Below are 20460 nucleotides of genomic sequence, written 5' to 3'. Positions count from 1 at the left end.
TTCCTCATTTGAGGTAGGGTTGCAAAGATTAAAAGATGCAAGCGTTGTCAAAATACACATAGATGAGGATGATTTAAGAGAGACCTAGTTATACTATCTTTCATGCGTCTCTTTCACTATTTTTGCAGTGAGAACAACAAAACACCTCATCTTGGCTTACATTTTAAAATACTTTGGCTTTAATGTGTTGATATTTTTAAACAAAATGAAAGAAAGGAGTAAAGTACAAAATAAAACACGTCAAGAAAAGTTGAAAGGAGTACTTCAGATTTAGTAAGTGATCAAAAAGTGAAGGATGTTTGGAATTTCCCATGTAAATCTCAGCTTTTAAATTTAAAGTGGTTTCTGAATTTGGGGGATGCTGCAGATGCGTCATTTTAAATGTGTACTCAGTTTTCATAACATTAAACAAAATGCCATCCAAAAGGACTGGAGGAGACAGTTTCCTCCAGTTTCTGAACATAAGACTAAGTATATTCAAGTTATAGATTATCTAACTCCAAAGTAGTAGACGGGGATCAGTGGCAACCTGGTAGTTAATTCAGTTTCCCATTTGCAGGCAACCGCCATCTAGTTCATCTAATAACAATAAACCACCTTGTGTGCCCCATGTTGAATTTTACACATAAATGTTCTTTAGTTCACTCTGGGGGAATTTCAAAACTTATCCGTAATCTTAATAGAGATGTAAATTAGGATATTTTAAAAGGTTTTGCATTGGCCCTTAATGAGAACCAAAGCAAAAGTGACATGTAGTAAAAGACAATACAATCATCTGTATAAAGTTATAATTTCCAGTTTGCTAGGTTCTAAATCTCCTGTTTGTTGTTTCTGTTGGCTCTCCCTCATGGTGGCTAGTTTCTTCAAATGATGTATAATATTTAAGTGGGAATTTATCTTCAAAATTCTTTGTTCTGCATAAGTCTTCTCTTCCCTGGGTTGAGAAAGTGTCTCTACAGATTGGTTTTATTGATCCTAAAGTTTCAGTTGTTTTAAACCAGATTTAAGGTAATTTTTTCAGCTTCTACTGTAAATTTAGTTCTTAGGTTCCACCCCCATATATGATACAGGACTCAGGTCTCAGTATTTTTTAATTGTCTTTATATACAAATTATACACAACTTTATTTTCAACAATTTTGTCTTCAAATAAGTGAAAGAGACCCAACCCTAGGATCTATATTTAGTTAGAATCCCCCTTTCTACATCTCTGTAGCTTTCTTTTAAGATCTATGATGTATTTTTTGATTATGTAAATAAAAACATGTTATATGTTTTTATGTAAACAAAAAACAATAATAGTAATATTACTCACAGATAGCAAGCTTCCTTACTGCTTTTCCAAAGCAACAGTCTTAAGGTTTTGTGTTTTTTTGTTTGTTTGTTTTGTTTTAAAGGCAGGGTCTCACCCTGTTACCTAGGCTGGAGTGCAGTGGTGTGATCTTGGCTCACTGCAACCTCTGTCTCCAGGACTCAAGCGATCCTCCCATTTCTTTGTCTCCGGAGTAGCTGGGGCTATAGGTGCCCACTACCATGCATGGATAACTTTTATATATATTTTTTTTTGTAGAGATGAGGTTTTGCCATGTTGCTTAGGCTGGTCTCCAACTCCTGAGCTCAAGCGGTCTGCCCAGCTGGGCCTCCCACTTGCTGGGATCACAGGCATGAGCCACTGTGCCTGGAGTTTTTCTAATCCTCTATAATCACATGGTCTATCTTTTCTAGACTCTCAGCTTTATTTCAGCAATCTTGTCTTCAAATTATGTGTAGGAATCCCAATCCCCAGGACCTGTATCTAGGTAGAGACCCCCCCTTTCTACATCTTCTTTGCTTTCTTTTAGGCTCTGTGATATATATTTTTTTGTTTACATAAATAAGAACATGTTATACAGTATTTAGCATCTGTATGTGTTTATAGAAGGGGACCACCTATGACAATTTAGACAATAATCTCCAGCTGATTCTCCATCAGAGCCACTAGAGTAAAAATGAAGACTAATCGTGTCTGTAGCCTGGTCAAAGCTGGTAAAATGCCTTCCCAGCACACTTTGAATAAAATCTGTTTCCGCATGATCCTACATGATCTCACCCTTGTCTACCTCTCTTATGTGATCATTAGGCTGTCTTTCCCCTTACTCTGCACTCCCTATAATCCAGCCAAATTGGCATTCGTTGGGATTTTGGGATACACCAGACTTTCTTTTCTACTACCCTCTACTACCTACCCAGGGCTTTCCCAAATGCTGTCCTTTAATTATTATCTTTCCTTTGTCTGGCCGATTCTTCCTCCTTCTTTACGTTTTGGCCTAAAATATTCACATAGACATTCTATGACACCCTATCTAAGTAGCACCTGCCCACTTCTATGTTCTTTATGACTTTTACAGCACTAATTAAAGTTTCTCATCTCTTCCGTCTACAGACTGAGCTCCCTGCTTTACCAGCATTTATCCTCGAATGTAAAGAGACCCATCCAATTCCCTTTTATATACTGCCAGTTGCCTCTCTTCCTTTCCTGTCCCCGCTCCTGTGCCTGACTCTTCATTTCTACCTATGTCTTGGGGATATAGGACTGCCTTTCTGACCCTTATGCCCTCCTTACCCTGGATCTGTAAATAAAAATCTTTGAACTTACTTCCTATTGCGATTGTGTATTGAATTTGTGCCTTCCATCTGGAGAACATAGGCTACCCCAGACCAAGTTTTGCCCTGGAGAAACACAGGTTGGACTCCCAGTGCCAAAGCAGTGGTCAGAAAGGCATAGAGTGGCTGTGGGTCAGACGAGCCACAGGGGTGTCTGCCAGTATAAACAAGATCCCCCTGTGAGGGACCCCCTGGTTGTGGGTCAGACAACTAGGATGTCCACCAGGTAAAAGAAGTATCCCATGAAAGGCACTCTGTAAACACCCATATCTAGTTCCCCTTCATTTCCTGTAAGATTAGGGTTGCTATGGTACTACAACCCCGGTTTAGCTCTGGGCTCTCAATAAGTCTTGCACACCTGTCAGATTTATTTTACATAGTTAATAACACGATGCTATTATAGTGTTATTTTTAATTTCAATTTTTAATTATTTATACCTGCTACAGTCTTAATTTTGGTATACCTCACAAGATTCACATTCTGGAACTTAATCTTCATGTAACAGTATTAAGAGGTGGGGCCTTTAGGAAGTAATTTGATCATGAGGTCAGGGCTGTCATGTATGGGATTAGTATCCTTATAAAAGAAGTTTGAGGGAGTCGGCTTGCCCCTTCTATGTGAATATGCAGCAACAAGATTCCAGCTATGAAGCAGAGAGCAAACTGTTACCAGACACCAAATCTGCCAACACCTCGGTCTTGGACTCCCCAGCCTCTAGAACCGAACAATACATTTCTGTTGTTTTTAAATTATCTAGTCTGAGGTATTTTGTTATAGTAGTCAAATGAGCTAAGACAATATAGAAATAAAATGGACTCATTGATCTTGTATCCTCTAACCACAATAAACACATTTATTAGTTGTAATAGCATTTTTTGGTGGATTTCATTGGATTGTCTACATAGAGAGTCATGTCTGCAAATGAACAGTTTTACATCTTTTTTTCTAATCTGGTTGCTTTGCTTTTTACTTCCTTTGCCTTATTGCACTGACTAGACCCACCAGTAAAATGTGGAATTAAGAAAAGTGAGATTGATTACCCTGACTTGATTCTGATCACAAGGGAAAAAACATGAAGCCTTTCACCATTAAGCATGATGTCAACTTTAGGTTTTCATTAATGCCCTTTAACAGCTTATGAAATTCCTTTCTGTTGCTAGTTTTCTGAGAACCTTTCTCAGAATGGATAGTGGATTTTGATGCATGCTTTCTCGGAGTCTATTGAGATGATCATATGATTTTTCTCTTTCAGATTGTTAATATAGTCAATTGCATTGAGTGGCCAGTGTTACACTAATCTTGTATTTCTGGGATAAACTCCATTTAGACATGATATATTATCCTTTTTATATGTTAGGTTTAATTGTTAATATATTTTATTTAGAAATTCTACATATGTTCATGAGGGATATCTGTCTGTAGTTCTGTTTTTTGTAAAGTCTTTGTCTGATTTGGGATCAGGGTAATATTCTGACACAATGAGTTCAGAAATAGTCTCTCAAATTTTTTGGCCAACTGTGTGCCACTAATATTCATTATATAGTTGATAGAATTTACCAGTGAAGTCATTTGGAGTTTCCTTTGTGGGAAAGTTTTTAACTTCAAATTTAATAGATACAGGGCCATTCACATCATCTTCATGATTTGGTGTTTTTTCTCAAGATACTTGTCCATTTTATCTAAGCTTTTCAATGTATTGGCATAAAGTTGTTTATAATACTCTTTTATTGGGCAGTAAAGAGTCAACTTAGTGGGCTTGGGATGCTCAAAGCCTGCACTTGCCAAAGACTAGCCTTTGCCTGGCTCCTAGGAGATAAGCTCCAAGCATTTAGAATATCCCACCTAATAAGATCATCTTTATATACATGGGCCTTTTGGCCTTACCAGATAGTTTATGCTAACAACGTGATTTAGTAAATGACTGTTTTTGTTTGTTTGTCTTCCTGAGCCATGCTGTATCAGTTTGATGTCTGGAAGGGCTGGAGATTGGGTGGCTAAAGTCAGTTATATGAGTGCTCTCTGCCTATGTGATTGACCCCCAATAAGAACACTGCACGTAGAAGTGAGCTTCCTGGTTAGCAGTCAGCACTTCGTATGCATTGTCACACATAATTGCTGGGAGAATTAAGTACTGTCCACACAAATATACTAGGAAAGGACAGCTATAAGCTCACACTTGATTTCTCATGGACACTTCCCTATGTGTCTTTTGCCTTTGCTGATTTTAATCTGAATCCTTTCATTGCAATAAACTGTAAATGTGAGTATGACTGCTTTTCTCAGTTCTATGAGTCTTTCTGGCAAATCATCAAACCTGAGGGTGGCATGGAGACCTCTTTAATATCTGTAGACTTTGTAGTGATTTCACTTCTCTACTGATATTGGTAATTTGTGTCTTCTCTCTTTAAAATTTTTTTTGTCACTGTCATTAGAGGTTTATCAGTTTTATTAATGTTTCTTCAATAAGCTTTTGGTTTTGTTGAACTTTTCTATTGTTTATTGGTTTTCTATTTTGTTGATTTCTGTTCTAATCTTTACTGTTGTATTTCTTCTGCTTTCTTTGGATTTCATTTGCTCTTCTTTTCCTAGTTTCTTAGGGTGGAAACTGAGTTCATTAATTTAAAACTTTTCTTCCTTTCTAAATCAGTGCTTAATGCAATAAAATTTTCCCTAAGTATCACTGTAGCAGTATCCCATGAATTTTGATATGCTGTTTTTATTTTCACTCAATTCAAAATTCATTTTTATTTCCTCTTGATTTTTTGATTCATGGATTATTTGAGATTTTGTTATTTAGTTTCCAAATGTTTTGGAGATTTTCTGGAGACCTTTCTCTTATTCAGTCCTATTTTTAGTTCCATGTCATCAAAATTTAATTTGTATAATTTAAATCCTTTTAAATTTATTAAGACTTCTTAAATATCTTGGCTGGGCGCGGTGGCTCACGCTTGTAATCCCAGCACTTCGGGAGGCCGAGGTGGGCGGATCACGAGGTCAGGAGATCGAGACCATCCTGGCTAACACGATGAAACCCTGTGTCTACTAAAAATACAGAAAATTAGCCGGGAGTGGTGGCGGGCACCCGTAGTCCCAGCTACTGGAGAGGCTGAGGCAGAAGAATGGTATGAACCCAGAGGCGGAGCTTGCAGTAAGCCACCGAACTTCGACCTGGGTGACAGAGAGAGACTCTTGCCTCAAAAAAAAAAAAAAAAAAAAAAAAAAAAAAAGACTTCTTAAATGTCTCATAATATAGTTTCCCTTTAAATTTTTTTTTTTGATTTAGAGTTTTGCTTTTGTTGCCCAGCGTGGAGTACAGTGGCACGATCTCAGCTCACCGCAACCTCCGCCTCCCAGTTTCAAGTGATTCTCTTGCCTCAGTCTCCTGAGTAGCTGGGATTACAGGCATGCACCACCACACCCAGCTAATTTTTGTATTTTTAGTAGAGACGGGGGTTTCTCCATGTTGGTCAGGCTGGTCTCGAACTCCCGACCTCAGGTGATCTGCCTGCCTCGGCCTCCCAAGATTAGGTTTTTAAGTCCTCTATATCCTTACTCATTTTCTGACTCCTTGTACTTTTATTTATTGAGAGATCATAAATATCCTATTGTAACTGTAGATTTGTTCATTAATCCTTGCAGTTATCTCAGTTTTGTTTCATGTATCTTGAAACTCTGTTATAAAAACAACAGGTGAATAAATATTTGTGTTTGTCTGTCTTCTTGATTCTTTGATTCATTTATCGTAATGAAATGATCTTTTTCTTCCTTCTAATTTTGGTCTGAAATCTACTTTGTCTGATATTAATATAGCAACTGTAACTTTCTTTTGCTAAATATTAGCCTTGGTATATCTTTTGCCTCTTTCCTTTTTCTAATGACTGTATCCATTTCCTTTATAAACTTATGAGCTCTATTCTTTGTTTTGTTATTTTAGTGATTGCCCTAGGGTTTTGGTATGTATTTTTAATTCATCATAGTCCATCTTCAGGTAATATCATACCACATGTACTATAAGAACCTTATAAATATACACCTCTACTTTTTCTCTCCTGGCCTTTTGCTATTGTTTCATACCTTTCATTTATACATATGTCTTCAAATCCACACTGCGATGTTATCATTTTTGCTAAAATAGTAAGTTAACTTTTAAACAGATTTAAATAAAAATATATATTTACACATGTAGATAAAACTTCCTGTGTTCTTCACTTCTTTGTGTAGATTCATATTTCCATCAGGCATCATTTTCCTTCTACCTTATGGGCTTTTTTTTTTTTTTTTTTTTTTTTTAGTATTTATTTCTTACAGTGTAGGTCTGCTGCTTATTAATTATTTCAGCTTTTGTCTGAAGGAAAAGTCTTCATTTTGCCTTAGTTTTCGAAAGATATTTCACTAGATATAAAATTCTAGTTTAACTTTTTTTTTAATTGCTTTATACTCTTCCACTCTTCTAGTTTGCTTGTTTCTGATGAGAAATTTGTCTCATCCTCATCTTTGCTCCTTCTTACATAATGGGTATTTTTTTTTCTGTCTTTTAAGATTTTTACTTTATCACTGTTTTTGATCAATTTGAATATGATGTACCATGGTATAGTGCATAGCTTGCTTACTTTCTCTTTTTTTCTTTCTTTTCTTCTTTTTCTTTCTCTTTCTTTCTCTCTTCCTTTTTTTCTCTCCTCTTTCTTTCTTTCTTTCTTTCTTTCTTTCTTTCTTTCTTTCTTTCTTTCTTTCTTTCTTTCTTCTTTCTTTTGTGCTTTGGGTTCTTTGAGATACTTAAATGTCTGGGTTTATAGTTTTCATCAAATTGGAAAGTTTTCTGACCATTATTTCCTTAAATATATTATTTATTCTCCCTTCTTTTTTCCTCTTCTTTTGGGGATTCCATTACATGTTAGCTACTTGAAATTTTTCTGTAGCTCACTGATAGTCATTTCATTTTTAACATCTTTTTCTCTCTCTTTGCTTCATTTTGTATAGTTTCTATTGCTACATCTTTAAGTTCACTAATATTTTTAATGATTTTTTCTAATATCTAATCTTTTATTAATTTCATCTAGCATATTTTTTATTACAGACATTGTAGTTTTCATCTCATCTCAAGATACTCAATTTAGATAGTTTTTGTATCTTTGATTATTTAAGGTATTTTTATATCTTTTCAACATATGGAATATAGGAATGACAAATATTAATATTCATGTCTGCTGATTCTAATAACTGTGTTAGTTCTAGGTAAGTTTCAATTGATTAATCTTTTTACTCATTATTTATATTTTCCTACTACTTTGCATGACTGATAATCTTTTGTTTGGTTCAAGACATTGTCAGTTTTACCTTGTTGGGTGCTAGCTATTTTTGTTTTCCTATAAATATTTTTGAGCTTTGCTCTGAGATACACTTAAGTTACTTGAAAATAGGCTTATCTTTTTGTGTCTTGATTTTGGAATTTGTGACATAACCAGAGCAATGGTTAGTCAAGGACTAACTATTCAATGATTAGTCAAGGACTAATTATTTCCTGCTACTAATGCAAGAATCTTCTGAATACTCTACCAAATGCTCTGGGAATTGAGAAGGTTTCCAGTCTGATTGATGGGAACAGGCACTATGCCTGGTCTGGTGTTTTTGCTAGTTCTTTTCCTGGTGTTTTATCCCATTTTGGGCTGCCATATCAGAATACTACAGACTGGGTAATTTACAAATAATAGAAATTTATTTCACAGTTCTAGAGGCTGGGAGGTATAAGGTCAAGGTGCCAACAGGTTTGGTGTTGGTAATGGTCTGGTGTTCACTTCCAAGATGGCTGTTAAACATGACGTCCTTTGAAGGGGAGGAACACTGTTCCTCACATGACAGAAGAGTCGAAGGGCCAAGCAAGGGAGAACCCACTCCTGGAAGCCCTTTTATAAAGGCAGTAAACCTGCCCATGCAGATGGAGCCCTCATGACGTAATCACCTCTTAAAGGCTGTACCTTCCAATACCATTATGTTGGCAATTAAATTTTACCATGTGTTTTGGAGGGGACAAACATTCAAATCATAGCATCTGGCTCATGTAGTTTCCTCACTTACATGTGCTGATCACCTTGAGGGAGACTTTCTGCTAGTCTACATGATTCTTCTATGCAGCTCACTCCTTTCTGATACCTTGTCATACAAATTCTAATTTCCTTGTTCTTCTAGCAGTCTGAGCTTCACCTCCTCAAGCAGGAGTCCTTTAGGATTTGTCCAGTCCCTCCCCTGCCACATGCTGTGGCCTGAGGACTCTCAAGGCAGTCAACTCGGGAAATCACAGGTCTTGCCTCATTTTTTTTTTTTTTTCTCATCTCTTAGATATCACTGTCCTTGGTTGCCTGATATCCTGTGTCTTGAATACTATTATTATTCTATTTGTTTGTTCATTTTGGGTTTAGAAGGAAACATAAATCAAGTCCCTGTTAGTTACTCTGTTTTTGTCAAAAGGGCAAGTCCCAGCATAAGTTTCAACTATTATTCCATTTCGTAGATGAGAAAACTGAGGCACCAAGAGATTAACTTAGTTGTCCAAGCTTTCACAGCTTGGTAGTCATAGAGCTAGAATTCAAATACTAGCTCTTGAATACTTGAACAGTATAACTTCAGAATCTACAATTTCAACTACTACTATCTACTTTCATATTACTTCTAAGCTTGCTAAGAACTGTGGCAAACATTTAATTAAATGTTTACATAGCTCATATGAGCAGAATGTGGATGATTGATGGTCCTTAACTCCACATCACCATGATATTTGCATTTTCAAAAGAATATGCTTATTTATTCAGTATGTTTATTTATCTATCATATACTATTAAATATGTGATAGAAGTATCATGTATTCTAACAAAGAAAAATGAGAAATATTTATGAAGTATAGCAGAAGCTCTTTGTAGTTATTAACTCTCCCAGTTTCCCTCTACCTTGGAATTTTCTGGCTTGGTTTTCCTGTTATTCTTAATTTTTGCCAACTTCTCCTAATCTAACATTCTCAGACTATTACCAATGGATTAAAGTTTCCCTTTTTTAAACCTTTGTATCCCTTCATCAAAGACTGGGAAAATGGTGGTTATTTGTATGTAAATCACTTAAAAATGAAGAGCTACAAGTAATTTAGCAGCTTGCATTTTCCTTTGGGAAGCATTCAGAAGTCTTTCCATTAGCTTTCAGATTCCAATTTGTTCTTTTTTGTTAGAACTTTTGTCTGTCCCTGAGTGCATAACTATTAGGTAGCCAGGAAAGATATGTAGGAAAGGAATTTTTTTTTTTTTTTTTTTTTTTTTTTTTTTTTTTTTTTTTTTTTTTTACTGCTGCATTACAGGTAACTAGAAACAGTGCCTGAGATGGTGGCTGAATATTGTTGAATGAGTGAGTGGATGGATGGATTAATCAAGCTGGTGGCCAGCTGGAGGAGCCTAAGGAAAACTAGACTAGACTGGGCAAACATGCTGTAGACAGCATATTCAGATTGAAGTTAATACCCAGCACCCCGGCAATTGAGTCTTGACTGTATTATGTTCTGGCTTTAGGATATGGGTATGTTCTACTTACATTTGAATACGGTTGAGTTTTGATTTCAGAATTCATCTAAAATAAGGAAATCATACTTGTCTAGACGGAGGGAGAGGAAAACAAAGAACAAAGGTGACTAAGATGGCATACTTCCGGGTTCTTCATCACCAACTTTCCCGCCCCAGGGAAAGGCACAGGTCAACTGCGCAGGCGCAGCATGACGTCCGACCAGGGAAACCAAAACCTACCTGGCCGCGCCCACCACACGGCTCTCGACCCGCTGACATCCCGCCTACCGCCCTCCCACTCCCAGGCCCAAGACATAAAAGCCGCTCCCGGCAGGCGTGCGGTACGAACTTCCTCGGCCCCTTCTCATATGCGGACCTAGGAACCTTGCCCTAGAACGCTGGAGCGACTTCCTCGGCCTCCACCGCTGGAGACCGGTGAACCTCGCCCTTTCTTCCTTCACATTGGCTAGCTAATAAAGTTTCTTTTTTACCTTGCCTACTTGCCTTTTCTCTGGCACCTGCTCAGGTGGTCACATAAAACAAATCAATACTGACAACTCAGAAGATACGAGAAAATTGAGTTTCTCCTGTCTTTTACTTATACTGTCTTCACTGGAATATTTTAAATATGTATCTCAATGAAGAGGCAATTCCATTTAAATTAACTAGTATTTCAAGCATTTTTAAAAAACAAAAACACATAAAAAGCATTAACTAGTACTGCCAGGCAAAATAGCCCTCCTGTTTAATAGTTTCCATCAGTCCTCAGTTTAATTATCACATTATTCTGCCAGCTTTCTCCAGAAATAATTGACTGAATGAAGTCATTTCATTTGATATTTACAAACACTAGACTTGTAAAGGGGGTATCTGTCAAGTCCCCTTTGGCTTGGAAATGACTAAGGCAGACCTGGCAGTACACAACTGCTAATTTGGGCTCAGAATATTTTCATAGTGACCAACTCAGTAAGATGATGGGAAGGAAAGAGAGGCAGGTAACTGCGTTTGTGCTCAGTTTTCTAATTTTGTAATTTTTGATGTGAAAAATGAGGGAGTAAAACCCTGATTTGCTCTAAGACACAAAGAGGTTGGAAGTGATGTTTTTGTGTGTGGTTGTTAGAATATCTTGTTAAATTATGAATAGTCTAGAAGGAATCTACAAAGCTGTGAGTATCTATGGTGAAAGCTTAAACTAGCTTATCAATCATGATAAAAATGAATTACAAAGGTCAGTCTGTTAATGTTATTGATTTAATGTTCTGGAATCAAGTGTTCTTCATTTAGATTAAATAATAAAATATCATTTTGAAGGCATAATGTCAAATGGATAGGAGATAAGATGAAGATTATGCTGGAAATTATTTTATCTCAGGCAGCCAACAGGAAATTTCAAAAATAAGTGAAGTTTGTAAAGAATTGAAGTAGAACACCAAATTGCAGCACTACAGATTCAGGTTTATAAGTGTCAGTCCCTACTACATAGAAAAAAATGATTCAGAAGCTTCTGGTGGTCTTCAGAAGGAATTCCAACTGTAGTAATATTTACAATGTGATGTTTTCATAGTGACTATTTATAGTCTTAAAATATTGAAGAGTGGGGAGATTGGAAGAAACACTATTTTGGGTAAGGTGCTCATTTAAGAAAACAACAGAATAGTGGAAGTGGTAAACACCTTAAGAGGCATGTAAGAAGTGAGATGGGCCAGGCATGGTGGCTCATGACTGTAATCCCAGCACTTTGGGCAGTCGAGGCAGGCAATCACCTGAGGTCAGGAGTTTGATACTAGCCTGGCCAACATGGCAAAACCCCATCTCTACTAAAATTAGCTGGGCATGGTAGCGCATGCCTGTAGTACCAGCTACTTGGGAGGCTGAGGCAGGAGAATCGCTTGAACGTGGGAGGTTGAGGTTGCAGTGAGCCCAGATCGTGTCACTGCATTCTAGCCTGGATGGCAGAGCGAGACTTGTTCTCAAAAAAAAAAAAAAAAAAAAAAAAAAAAAAAAAAAAAAAAGAGAAGGTTGAAGCTAATATAATTATGAAGAGTATAGAAAGAATGAACGCAGATTTATCTTATTTGAATCTACATTTCAGCTACACAGGAGTATGAAATCTCTTAAAGATGAGCCTGAGTAATCCAGAGTATATTTTCATCCATAATATCAATAATTTCAGTTCAGTCATCTCAGTGACAACTTAGACATTTCGTGAAAACTCATTTTCATTTTATATGGTAGCAGCAGGTTGTGCAGGACATGAAGGCTCTACAGTTTTGTGAGGCCTCCTTAAGTAAAAAGTAAATGCAACACTATAAATACAGTTAGTTATTGGGACTAGGAAGCCCAATGAGAGGCCCGCAAGCTTGAGCTTTAGTAACTTCAGGTCAGTCTGCTTCTGGTTAACAAATTTAATTTCATTTATATAGAGTGAAAAGATTCATTGTAAGTAAAGAGTAACTCAAATATGAATGTGGTGGAAAGAGGAGTAGATTGGGATTTCAGACCTGTGTTCTAGCCTAGGTTGACTCATTCATTTGCATTGCTCATTTACTGATTGCAGCATTGTAAAAGGTATTATGGAAGTGGCTGTGAATACAAAGGTCCATGCTTATGGAATAAAGCACTCCATGCCCAAACTGAATTTAGGAAATAGTGTACACTCTACCCTCCTTAGTGAGACACAATAGGCTTCAGCATATTAATGGCTCTGAGGGGTTTTACTGTTAATAAAAACAAACACATCATAAACACACAAGGTTTAACTTCATTTATTCCAGTTTTTAGGTTCTTTTCTTTTTGAATCTGTATAACACATACTGACATCACCTAGAAGACATTTGGGAAAATGCTGTTATAAGAAATTTTCTCATTCTGCTTTCTTGACTTTTATAGCTGTTGTTCTTAGGTTTTCCTCTTTGGTCAAGTAGCAACTCTTGTCAGGTAATGGAATCAATATTCCCAGCAGTGTATTTTAGACAGACCTGTATACTTTGGACTCAGCCGGCAGTTCTTATTAAATGACACCACCCATCAAGCAGATATTGGCTGTGTGGGGTGTGATAGGTGCTTAACTGGGATGTAGGGACTGGCTTTTCACAGCCCAGGCTTGTTCTTCCTGATTCCTGGGAAGACTTTCCTTTAAGCATTCTTCAGTGGTCTTACATGAGCTTTCTGTGTTAGTGGTGTTGCCTTCTGTGCTTGTTTATAGAGGTTACTACACGTGAGTGTGAATACCACCCAAGCAGCCTTTGCAGGAGTTGGAAGCTCAAGCAAAAGTAAGATTCTACTCCTTCTTCAGAGTATTTCTGAACGTGGAGGCTGCCTGAAAGGAGGCCTCTTGCCAAGTAAGGCTTGGAATTTAAACTTAATGCCAGTCACCACACCTTTTTTAGGATAATTACCACTTAACCAAACATTTCTGAGTTCCTTATAAATTGGTCCCCTCAGTCATTTAACCATTTTAGTAGCTTTTCTCTGAACTCGGTCCAAGTTTTCCACAATTCTGGTAACAAGGGACTCTGCAGGGAATTCAGTGTCCAGGTGCGGCAACCTTGCCAGGGCATTTGGTGGGGTGGGAGGGAACAAGAGAAAGATGACAATCATCTAATATCCCTTAGGCTCTCATAAATGTATGGCAGCTTTCCAAATAACAGAGTTGAGCTCACAGTAAATGAGTAGGCGAGTAGACTGGAAATGGCAAATGGCTCCTTCTTTCGTTTAGGTGGAAGAAAAGCCAATGACCACTGGCCTGCAAACAAGGTGTGTGTAAATTTGAAGAAATCCTTCCCTTTTAGGATTAACATTATAGATGTACTTAACAGTAAGAAATCATTGTAAAGCAAAGGTTGAGAGGTTCTTAACAGGGATATTCCAAGGAAAGGCAATGGCCTAATCCAGTGTTACTATTGCAAATCTTTTATTTATTTATTTTTTTGTTAACTTAGTTACTGTCTTATTGTGTCCATATTTTTAAAAAAATTGTGGTCATTAGCTTACTTTTTTTTTTGATAACTCTCTTTTATACCAAAAAAATAAGATTCCAAAGACATCAGCATCTGATACTCAGGTGAAAGTACATTATGTCAGTTTGTTGGTGTTCTGGGTGACCCTAACAAGGATACTGGTAAAAGATTAACATTTAAGTTCAAAATCAATAATAAATTCTTGAAAAATATAGGGGACTTTTATTTGTTGATATTTGGAACATTACAACATAACAATCTGATTCCAAAGCTAATTAAATATATGTATAACGGACCACCCTAAGAGATACATTAATAAGTTACTTACGCATGCAGCTACATATCTTTGTGGCCACTGATGTTTAAACCATATTTAAAATGCATAAATATTGTTATAAAACAAAACTAGGCAAGAAGAACCATACCAGGAGTATAATAGTTAACAACAAATATGCATATTGTTGTAGTGTTTTAAAGATACTTTTTGTAATTATGAGAGTTTAAGATTTCAACTGAAATCCAATTATTTCCCACAACCTAGAAAACTACTTGATAGCAAGATTCTCAATTCACCATTGCTGGCATGGGATCTCATGGCTAGTACTATTGGAATTGGGCTTTTGTTCTAAGCTCCTTGCTCTATCACAGATTTCTCCCTGATCATCACGGGATGACTGTTTCCTTAACATAATCCTGTAATCAAGTGAGGCTTTTCAGGGAGTCGAATGCTAATATTGAACTCAGAATTCTTCTTTTCTTCTCCGGTCTAACAACTCTTTGTGCCAGCCCTACCCCACTGTAGAGGTTGAGTTCTATAGATCTCTATCTACTTTGAACACAGCTGGACTCTCAGGTAGTTTGGTCTTTGGGGGCTGATATACCTAAAATAACTTCGAATAGTTAAATCTGACCACGTGTGATATGGCAGTTGCCTTTTAATTTTAATGGAATATTTTAGAGCATTTTTATGGAAAAGCTCTTAAAGTTCTTTTTTTCACTACCTTAATGAAAGGGGAAAATGTGTTGCTGTAGCTGTTATTTTTTATAATAAGCTTAAAGGAGTTCCTACAAATCTTAACAAGTAAAATCAAATATTTAATGCTTTTGGCAAAATGCCTTTATAAAATTTGCAGAACAAAATAAAATGTTCTGTAGTCAAACTTCTTTGAATAAATCAGACTGAATTTCTAAGGGTACTTACATCATGTATCAATATTTTCAAGTTAATTTGATGTAAGGAATCATCAAACAGCATCATTACAGTAGTTACTGTTGCAAGTGAAAAGACTTATGCTCACATTTTAAACCAGAACAAAAAGCTAGATTCACAAATATGAATATCCCAGATAGAAACCCAATTGTTTTGTTGTTTTTTTAAACACCACATTTATTTGATATATGCAAATCAGGATAGCCTCTAATACTAACTGTTGATATAGGCTACAATTATAAAAGATATAGTGGGCATTCCAACTCTGAGACTTTGTGAAGGCTGGTTCTTTTAGACTGGGGCAGTGATGTGCTGGTAATGTTTAATAAAAGCCTCTCCAGAAAGAAAACAAAAAATCTGATTGTTGGTTTCCATAGTGTAAACATGAATTGTGGAGTTAAGAAGAGATATGTACAATCACCCCTTACCAGCTGATGCCAATGGCATCAACCAGCTCCAGGAGACTACTGAAGAGGAATGACTTTATATTTGTTAAACATGCAATATGGAAGCAATCAGTTATAAAGACCCAAGTTTAACAGGAAAAAATGTTTAACTGGGTAAGATGGACTAATACCATTACTTTGGGCATAGACCTCCTGGGATAGTTTTGACCAGATTTAGTCACCTTATCAAATGGAGCATTTTGAACAAATGCCTAGTCATAAACTTACGTAGCTGTAGAAGCAGTGGCTTGACAAAATGAATAGAAATAGAAAAAATTAAAGTGGTGACTTTTTATTTATGTTACTTGTTATTCATAAAGAATTTTTACCATTGCCTTGCTCTGAATGAGGTTTGAGTTGGATCTTTGAAAATCGTCATCATTTGTATGATAGTTCTGGGAAAGATGTTTTCCAGGAAAGCCATTTTATTAAAATAATTGTAGCTAATATTTATTTTGACAGTTTCTGTTCTTCTGTATTATCTCATTGAATCTGCACAACAACTTTCTTACTATTTTCCCATTTTTCAGATGAGGAAACTAAGGAACAAAGAATTTAAGTAACTTGTCCAAATTACCACATCTAGTAATTGGGTTAACCCAGACAATCTGACTCAAGGGTTTGTGCTGTTAGTCAGTACACTCTTATGCCTCAAATATATATTTTTAAAGAAGCTTAGTCATTACTATATTTAGCCAATCATTTCGTGTATATATTTTAATGTTCTTTACAGTAACTGAAATTATGTAAGATTCTTTCAACATATGTGGATAAGAGACATATTCAGAGGGGTAGACAGTTTGTAAAGGGCACACATTTTAAGGTTAGAATAGTTCTGGGCCAGATGATCTTTAGATTACATTAATAAAATGGAGATTAAATAGTAATGTGGCTAAACTACACTCTTACCTTTAGTTAATAGAAATCATCTGTCAAGAGACTGTATATTTGTACTCTTTGTATTGCTGCTTAGGCCAGAAAGAATTTAAGGTGCCTTAAAAATACAAAGGCACATACATATTTGTACACATACACACATGTAAATATATATGTATATGTGTGCAACTATATTATATATATGAAAACAAAGAAATGTAATTTAAGGGAAAGTAAGACTAGGAAAAAGAAAACATAGCAGAGAATGAGGGTAGTACACAAACACTATGTTTCTAGGTCTTATATACTTTCTAGAGCTGGATCATAATTTTTGCTCTGAATCTTTTCAGAACCAAAACAGAGGGCGGAATTGATATGCAGTGTCTCATATACATATATATATATATATATATTTTTTTTTTTTTTTTTTAAGTACTTGAAGCATGGGAGAAGTTTCTCCCATAAGTTATAATAAAGGTTATATTATGAAATTTAGTAAGCAATGTCCTCAACATATTTAGAGTACAATGCATGTTTTGCCATTAAAAAAATATACATAGCACTGATTGATTAGCATAATTCTATGGCCAAACAGAATGGTCAAATACTGTAGTCCAGGTATGTACGTAGCAATGGCTTTGTCTGGCTATCTAATGCTAAAATGGATGGATAGACAGATAATTATGTGCTACAGTTGATGGCGTATACTTTTAGTCTGGGAATTAATTTCTACTTTTTAATCTGATGGGCTTTTGTTAAAGATTCCAAAAGAAAGAACTTTTTGATGAAAATTGTGGAACACCTGGAGGTAGCAAGGTATTAGCATGTAATAGAAAAAGAAACAAACTCAAATTGAATAATTTGAGAAAAATTTACTGAAGGGACCATTTACAAAGGTGTGAGCTATGTTAAAGGAAATTAACAAGGAATGATAGCAACTGCTAGGAACCATGACCACCAAGGCCACAGGAACGAGGAAAGGAAGTAGTAACTGGAATCCAAGAACTTGATGGCTGTTGCTTGCTAAAGTTGTAGTTGTAGAAGGTACCTTGACAGGAGCTGTGGCCCTCTGTAGAAAAAGTCAGCCACTGCCATCCTGTGGCCTGCCAGGGAGGGAGCCAGAGGAATAAATACCCCATCCTTTTTCTCTTCCTACCCACTTACTCCTGCTGGTGCCTCCCAGTAGCCTAACCCAACAGGAAGTCAGAGGGCAAAGCGCCTGACTGACGTAGCTCACAGAAGTCAGCCTTTCAGGGCACAAAACAGAAAAAAGAAAGATAGAGAATTTATCTGGAAGGGCCAATGGAGATTACCTAGCACAATGTATATATTTCTTCATTTTCTTAAAAAAATTTATTTGTAGGAAATTTAAAAAAATAACCAGAAGTACAGGAAATAAAACATAAACCTGTATTGCAGCACACAGAATATAAACAACTATTAACATTTTTCCCCAATCCTAGCCTCTGACAACCACTAATTTGATTATTGTTGCTGTAGTTTTGAACTCCCACCAGGAATATATGAGAGTTCTAGTCGCTCCACATCTTTCTCAGCACTTGGGATATCATTAAAAAGAAACGTAGGCATTTAATAGGTGTATAGTGGTATCTCATTGGGATTTTAATTTGCGCTTCCCTAATGGCATCTAATGTTGAGCATCTTTTCATGTGTTTATTTGCCATCTGTATGATTTCTTTGGTGACATGTCTATTCAAATCTTTTTGCCCATTTTTATGTTGGACTGTGTATTTTCTTATTATTGAGTTTTGAGGGTTCATTTTTCCTTCACAGAAAAGTTATCGACCATCCTTCTTTGAACAAAGTTCAAAGCATGGGCAAGGGCAAGGCATATGGGTTACCTACCTCAAGCATTATAACTTTGCAAGCACAGATGGAGCTTTAGCTATGGAGAAACCCTCAGAGATCCGAGAGGTCAATAACACCTGAGCAGTTTGTTTCCAGAGTGAGGCTATTAGGACAGAATTAAAAACAAAGAATTCTGTAAGGGTAGTATCTTATTCTCTTCGGGCTACTGAAACAAAATACTATAGCCTGGGTGGCTTAAATAACTAACTTTTATTCTTATAGTTCTGAAGGTTGGAAGACTGAGATCAGGGTGCCTGTATGGTTGGGATCTTAATAAGGGCACTCTTCCTGGTTTACAGATGGCCTTTCTTCTCCTAGTGTACTCACATGTCAGAGAGAAAGAGAGAGAATCTCCTGTCTCCTGTCTCTTCTTATAAGGGCACTAATTTCATGACCTATTACTCCCAAAGGCCCCCTCTCCAAATCCTATCACACCAAGGACTAGGGTTATAACATATGAGTTTTGGTGGCAGGGGAGTGGGTCGGGGGCACAAACATTCAGCCCATAGTAGGTGGCCTTACATTATCTTTTGGATGGCTTCTAGCCAGGCCCTAAAACAACTGTCACAATGCAAGTAAGATGAATAACTCTCTCCTGGAAAAACATGTTATCCACCCTTTTCCTTTTCTCTCTAAATACATACCATTTTCCCACCTCCATCTAAAATATTCTAATTTACATTTTATTGAAATTTGTACCAAGGCTTTTGTTAATGAACCATTTTCTATTATTAAAGGGGCTTTAAAAGGGATGTGATATACAAAGTACCAAAGCATAGGTCAAATTATTTTCTGCCTATGTACCAAACCAGGAAAATTGTATATTTTTAAAAAGAAGGAAAAAGAAGAGGAGGAGGAGAGAGGATGAGTTAAGAGAAGAAAATAAACATTTCAGAATCTTATTTCAGTGGTACTTAAAGGATCTCTCTTACTCTCAGAAACTTTTGAGGGAGCTTAGGTCTTATTTATTTATTTATTTATTTATTTATTTATTTGGTAGCCTGAATAAACTTTCCTGTCAATGACTTATCTAACCTCTGTCACTAGAAAGCTATGTGCTGGCAAACTGGCCTCTACAGTTCAAGGTTGGAGAACCCCAGCCAATGCCCCGAGGGTGGGACAGAACCCAGGCGCCAAGCAGTATCCGCAGGCTGCTAATTTGCTGGACACACAGAGTCCTGTTCTGCAACCTCCCCCTAGGTTGTGGGTGAGTGGAACCCATTAACATTTAAAAATATTTGCAGAAATCAGAGGGGGGAAAAGGTATTTCTGGAGGGCCAGTACTCAGTGCACTTTCATGTGTGCCAAAGTTTGCTGGCATGTCTCAGGCTTTGATAGAGAACATCTGGGCAACTGCTGCTGCAGCATGTAGATGGGGCGGAGGGCAGGGAACAAAGGGGGCCTGTGAGAGAATGTTCGAGTGGGGGAAATGCTCTCCGCGAAGGAGGCCTTACTTAATGTCTATTCCATGCTCAGCTGTGGGAGGGGAATGAGGAGAGGAATGGAAGGTTTTGCCCTCACGTAGCCTCGATAATGAACACTGGAGACTGAGTGGCAGCATAGAACTGGCTGGTTGGGTTGCAGAGACCCTTATTTCCACCACTAGACAGACATGCATCTCAGGGTGAAGATGCAGGAAACAGCAATCACCACCACCAGTGGCTTCCTAATGCTGCTGCTTCTCCTAGAGCCTGTTTGTTGGAAGCCAAGGGAACAGAAGACGGATTGGGGAGGACAGAGGATTCTGTTTTCAGTGGACACAGATTTGACATTGTTTCCCCTATTGCCAATTCCATTCATATAAACAAGATGGCATGTTTTGAATAGGTATACTTCAAATACAAAAGTGCTCTTATTAACTGAAGCTTAAGGTCAGGCTGTTGGAAATTTGTCATTTATGAGTAGGATTTTGTATCAGATTC

The 20460-nt window shown here is 36.9% G+C and overlaps 1 long non-coding RNA gene across 1 annotated transcript in view; it reads left to right on the top strand.

Annotated features, from left to right (window-relative positions):
* LOC104669427 overlaps nucleotides 1-20460 on the top strand; it is a 66930-nt gene that overhangs the window by 1523 nt on the left and 44947 nt on the right. The gene's annotated exons all lie outside the window — the stretch shown is intronic.

Source organism: Rhinopithecus roxellana, chromosome 8 (genome assembly GCF_007565055.1).
Source record: "Rhinopithecus roxellana isolate Shanxi Qingling chromosome 8, ASM756505v1, whole genome shotgun sequence".
Classification (NCBI taxonomy): domain Eukaryota; kingdom Metazoa; phylum Chordata; class Mammalia; order Primates; family Cercopithecidae; genus Rhinopithecus; species Rhinopithecus roxellana.
The sequence above is the reverse complement of the archived record's forward strand: the minus strand, read 5'-3'. Positions and strand labels throughout refer to the sequence as shown.